Here is a 5846-nt window from a genome sequence, read left to right as displayed (position 1 = left end):
AGTGGCTGTGCACCTGGCTCTGACCCCGTTCAGTAGCCTGCCCCATCGCCACCCACAAATCCCGGATTACTTTGCTTGTCTTCAGTTTGAGAAAGCTGTTGATCTAGGTCAGTGTATCTCAACCAGTGGGCTGCAACCCCCAAGGGGGAAGTCCTAAAAGGCAGTCAGGGGGGTTGTGAAGTATTGAAAACATTATTATAATCTGAGCAAAGAAAATCTTGCTCCCCCACTTCCCACACTCCCTTACCTTTCAAGGACATGTTTTCTCTGTCACCCTCTTGAGCACACATATAAATACATTCTATTGGCATAACATTGTTGTCACTGATACTTTTACTATAAAAGTTATAGTTAAAAAATGTAAAGGGGTCATGAACATTTTTGACTTTAAAGGGCTGCAAACTTAAAAAGGCTGAGAAACAATGATTTAAAAAGACAATCGACCATTAGCCCTATAATTTTATATAATGTTCCTGTAAAGAAACTCTCAAGATATATCATTTCTTTATTTGCATCTTTCATCCAGGTAGCTTTCCCTGTTCTCTGTCCATTTTGAAAGGCTAATGGTTTGTTCCAGCAAGAAACAACAGAAACATCTGCAGAATCATTAATTTCTCCCAAAGGAAAATACTGAATCTGTCCTGCTGGAGAAAATGAAGGCCAACGTTGGATTATAGCATTAGGATAAGGTTATGGAATGGAATGGAGGACGGGTTGCTCATGTACTGGTGTAATAATTGACTTAATTTCACATGCAGAAGCCTGGAGTGTAAAAAAATAAAAGAATCCAGCAAATCCAAATCATGATGATGTGAGTAAAATGTAAAGACTTTTGATAAATAGGCTGCAGTGTCTCCATGCTTCCTTGAGAATTACACAAATCTTATGAAGCATTAGCACCTCTGGAGATGGAACATAGGCTGCAGGGTTTCCTCTCCATCTTGGGATCCACAGTGAAGATAAGTAAAAATCACCTGCAAATAAAGAGCACAGAATTGGTTATTGTAAGTCCACTCTCAAATATGAATCCCAGAATAAAAAAGCATAGGCCAGTGGTTTGCAAACTTCTTGGTGTTACACCTAGCACAACAGGGTCCAGGTCTGGGGTTTCTAGGTACTATAGTAACAAATAACGTCTAGGGCTTAATTTTTCAAACTTTTCTTTGCAAGTATAAGCAAGAGAAACTTACTTTTACTTTGAATGAAAGCTGAGATTCTCATGTAATTGCATGATTCCAGTAGATGAATCTTTAAGAAAGCCACCAAAAAAATCAGTCTGAGTCCAGGAAGGACAGAAGACAAAGCAAGCAGGCTGTGGCTGGCTTAGACGTTGGGTTGGTAGAGTGCTCAAGGGCATACCTCAGTCTTCATTTGGTACCTCTCTGCCAGCTGAAGACTTGGTTGTGTAGTCCTGATGAGGAAAAAGGGCTGACACTGCCTTGGAGCTGGTTCAATTGAAAAAAAAAATTGTGTGTGGGAAAATCTTGTTTTTGACAAATTTGGGGGAGGGGCAAAAGCCAAATTTTTCAAAAGGTGTAATTTTAATACCCCTCACTTTTAAAATTTTGAAATTATGGTTTTTTCCCCACTTTTCAACACTTCGTAATGTTTTCCAAATTACAAGAGTTGGCAAACAGAAAGTGGTGGTGGGGCGGGAACTTTGCCAGTTGGAAAATAGTTACAAAGTTTTGGCATGAGAGGAAGCCCCCTCTTTTCAATCCTTTTTTCTGTGAGAAGTGCTGTTTTCCCTACTTTCTTGCACTTTATGACTCATTTCCAACTTCTGCCAGGTGCAAAACAATAAAAAGGCGAGAAAAGTCTTCTCCTCCCCCGCAACTTTATCAGACTTTAAAAAATCATCCTCCCCTCCCTTTTTTCCTGTGGGGAAAACAAGAAAAAGCAAAAGTGGGAGAGAGCCTGAAAATTAAAGAAACTCGATTATTTTGGTTAAAAAACCCCCAATGAAATGACATTTGAATGACATTTTAAATCTTTCTGCAGGAAATCAAAATTTCAATAGGGATTTTCCCCATAAAAAGATCAGCATGAAGAACCCCATTTTTCAAAACAGCTCCACATTGTCTGCTGCTTAGGGTTGCCAACTTTCTAATCGCACAATACCAAACACCCTTGCCCTGCCCCTGCCCCGCCTCTTCTCCGAGGCCCCCTCTGCTCACTCAACCCCCCCTCCTTCCATTGCTGAGGCAGGGGGTTGGCGTGTGGGAGGGGGTGAGGGTTCTGGCTGGGCATGCGGGCTCCAGCGTGGGGCCAGAAATGGGGGTGGGGCTAGGGATGAGGGGTTCAGGGTGCAGGAGGGGGCTCAGGGTTGGAGGTGCAGGGGGGATGAGGGCTGTGATGTCAACCAGACTTTTCGTGGTCCGGTCAGCAATGTTCCCTCAAATTTTTTACATCCACGTGCTGAATGAATTTTGTTATGTGAACCAATATGGAGGTGATGTGTGGTGAGGATGGGGCTGAGGGGTTTGGAGTGTGGGAGGCGGCTCAGGGATGGGGCAGAGGGTTAGGGTGTGGGGGGGGGGGTAAGGGCTCTGGCTCGGGGTGTGGGCTCTGGGGTGGGGCCAGGGATGAGGGGTTCAGGGTGCGGGAGGGGGCTCTGGGGTGGGGCTGGGGATGAGGGGCTTGGGGTGCAGGCTGCCCTGGGGCTGTGGCAGGGAGAGAGGACTCCCCGCCAGCCCTCTGTCACCGCAGCAACCCTGGGCTGGGGGAGAACACCTCTCCCCAGCTGCCGCAGCTCCGGGACTGGGCTGGGGCCGGGAGAGAGGTGCCTCTCCCGCCTGCATGGCCCTTGATAGCTGGCTGCAGGGTTGTGCATCTTAGAGGGAATTTAGCCAGTCAGCAGTGCTGACTGGAGCTGCCAGGGTCCCTTTTCGACTGGGCATTCCGGTCAAAAACTGTACGTCTGGCAACCCTACTGCTGCTGTGTCTTCTCCTCCCAGTGCTCATGATGGGAAGCTGGCATGTTGGGAATCTGGAGGAGCATCACAGAATTAGCTGACTGAAGCTGGGAGCCTTGCAGTGTCTGGCAATGGTGTGCAACAGTGATCAGCAGAGGGTGCATGTTGTCCTCTCTCTCTATTCTGAGACTAGCTCTGGTAGCTTGAGGTCTGCTTCTTATGCAGGCATGCACTCTTAGCTTCCACAGCATGAGTGAGAAGGCAGCAAACTAGCTATGGCCAGCAGACACTGGCTCACAAGGCAAATTCTGAAGGGCAATGCTAGAAATCCTGGACAAATCTCACAGCCCTTGAGGGGGTACCAGCCCATTTTTGAGAAATTAGTCTAGGCAACTGGCAGTGGAGATGCAGATGAGACTTTTCAGGCTTTAGGCCTGCTTGCTGGCCTCACCACTTTTCTCTGTTAGCCAGGGATGGGAAGGGCTTGTGGCTGTAGCAAGGATGTTGGAACAATTTTTATAGAGGGAGTGCTGAAAGCAGAAACTCTATATTTGTTTGTTATTACTACTTCAAATGTGTTAAGGGCTGCTATAAAGAGGATGGGGATCAATTGTCATCATGTCCATTGAAGGTAGAATTAGAAGTAATGGGCTTAATTTGCACCCAGGGAGATAGAAAATATTTCCTATAATCTAACCTATAACTATAAGGGTAGTTAAACAGGCTTCCAAAGAAGGTCGTGGAATCTCCATCACTGAAGAATTTTAAGAACAGGTTGAACATAGAATCATAGAATATGAGAGTTGGAAGGGACCTCAGGAGGTCATCTACTCCAACCCCCTGCTCAAAGCAGGACCAATCCCCAACTAAATCAACCAAGCCCCAACTAAATCATACACCTGTCAGGGATGGTCTAGGCTCATTTGATCATGTCTCCACACACATCTGGATATTACCAGTTGAAAATTACAAATCCAATCCAGAGACTGAGAATGGTATCCACCTGATGCCTATTTGGTTGCCTATGTCAAAAATTGGGTTTAAATTGTCCTATTGCTATGCTATTTCTGAAGTAGTGCATCCTGAAAATATGTAGGGACTGCATAATTTTCAGTATAGCCTGTTTCTATCTGAATATAATAATAAAAAACCTAACAGTCTGTCTAGCTCACAGTATCAAAAAAACCTAGAGATCTCTAGTGTATTATGCAACATAAAGAAAAATCTATCACATAATTTAATATTAAGTGTTTTGTTTTCTAATGAATGAGTAAAAGCCTTCTAAGGAAGGACTAAGAGCCAAATTTTTAAGTGTTTGGGAGCCTAAAGATGCAGATAGGCAGCTACTGAAATCAAAGAGAATTAGGCACCTGTCTGCACCTTTAGACCCCCAAATACCTATAAAAATCTGTCCCTAATTAAGAGATAAGGTGGGTGAGATAATATCTTTTATTGGACCAACTCCTGGCATTCCCAAACCTGAAGAAGAGCTCTGTGTAAGCTCGAAAGCGTGTCTCTCTCACCAACAGAAGTTACTCCAATAACAGATATTAGAGAGACAAGGTGAGTGAGGTAATATCCTGGGACCAACATGGCTACAACAACTCTGCATATAAACATGGACCTAACTGACTAAGTAACAGAAATCGGAAGTATCTTGAAATAAGAATGAAGCAAAAGGGAAATCGCTCAGACTTATTACAGTAGCAACAATGTTCACAGTCAACATGTGCTGTTGTATTGTAGATTGATAGCTCATATTCATGAACATTCAATGGCTCAGAATGTTGTTAGAGACACACCACATTGGCATGCATTTCACGTTCTAGAACATAAAAAACTGAAGTTCAGAGAAGCATTTTAAAGCACTATGTTATTAAGCAGTTACCGGCAGATTTTCTGCTTTTTGGTCATTAGTCTCTACGAGCTCTTCCTTTTTGTTGTGACAGCTGTAGACATTGCAGCTTTGGTGCTAGACTTAAAAAAAAAAATAAAAAGGGGGAAAAAGTTATCTTTAGATCTCCTTTGTGTCTTAAGATAATTTCCAATGAACGTTTAAAAGTTAACTGGAATTTAATGAAAGTAAAAAAAAAAAACAACCAGTCAGTTTTAGACTCTTTCAATTTAAAAAATAAATAAATCAAACATGTTGCTTTTAGGACCTCCTAATAGTAACATGGGCAACATGGCTTGGATCTTAAAAAGCATTTTTTTCCCTTGGAAGCAACAGGCAAGGGACGAATTAATCTGATGGAAGATTGCAGACAGAAAGAATCATATGGTACTTTGACACTAAAACCTTACCTGCAACATAAATAGGTAAAATGTTGAAATGTCTGAAGAAAGTACAAAGTGAAATGTAATGGGTGAGATGATCAGACATTTGAGGCAGGAAGATAATGTGACCCAAAGGGACTAGCAGAGATAGCACCTGGCTGGGTGGTAAAAAACAAACTGTGCAGGAAAATGATGTTTCTCAGAGAAAATAGTGGAATAATACTATGAGTGTAGAGATGTAGGAGAGTAAAATATGATGATAGCCAGACTGACAAACTTAAGAGAAAGATGTAGGCTAATGTAAAAAGTGGGAAAGGGGCAGGGAGAAGATTTAAAGAGAGATTAGTGTTGGATTCAAGCAGTAAATACCCAGGGCTACCGTGTGGTGACAGAGAGATCACAGAGGGCATTTTGGGTAATTGCTTCTGCCTCAAGATTTCTCTCACCCGGTTCCACCCCTCCTGTTCAGTGTGTATATACAGCTGTTGGGACGGTTAACTAGGAAGTATGGGCTGAATTGTTCTCAATATGCTGATGGCTTCCTCTATCTTACCATACAAGGGGTGAAGTTGAGTGGTTTTTCTCAGGGTATGGAAACAAATCAGGCATGGATGAGAGCAAGCTGGTTTAGGTTCAATCCAGAGAAGACTGAAG

General features: G+C 43.2%; 1 long non-coding RNA gene across 1 annotated transcript; it reads right to left on the bottom strand.

Annotated features, from left to right (window-relative positions):
* Positions 1-371: 371 nt before the first annotated feature.
* On the bottom strand, positions 372-5582 carry LOC135974239 (uncharacterized). Its single transcript, XR_010591462.1, has 4 exons — positions 5220-5582; positions 4804-4892; positions 1191-1878; positions 372-974 (listed from the first exon to the last, which is right to left on the bottom strand). It is a non-coding gene; the product is annotated as an uncharacterized LOC135974239 (long non-coding RNA).
* Positions 5583-5846: the final 264 nt, after the last annotated feature.

Source organism: Chrysemys picta, chromosome 11, assembly GCF_011386835.1.
Source record: "Chrysemys picta bellii isolate R12L10 chromosome 11, ASM1138683v2, whole genome shotgun sequence".
Classification (NCBI taxonomy): Eukaryota; Metazoa; Chordata; order Testudines; family Emydidae; genus Chrysemys; species Chrysemys picta.
The sequence above is the reverse complement of the archived record's forward strand: the minus strand, read 5'-3'. Positions and strand labels throughout refer to the sequence as shown.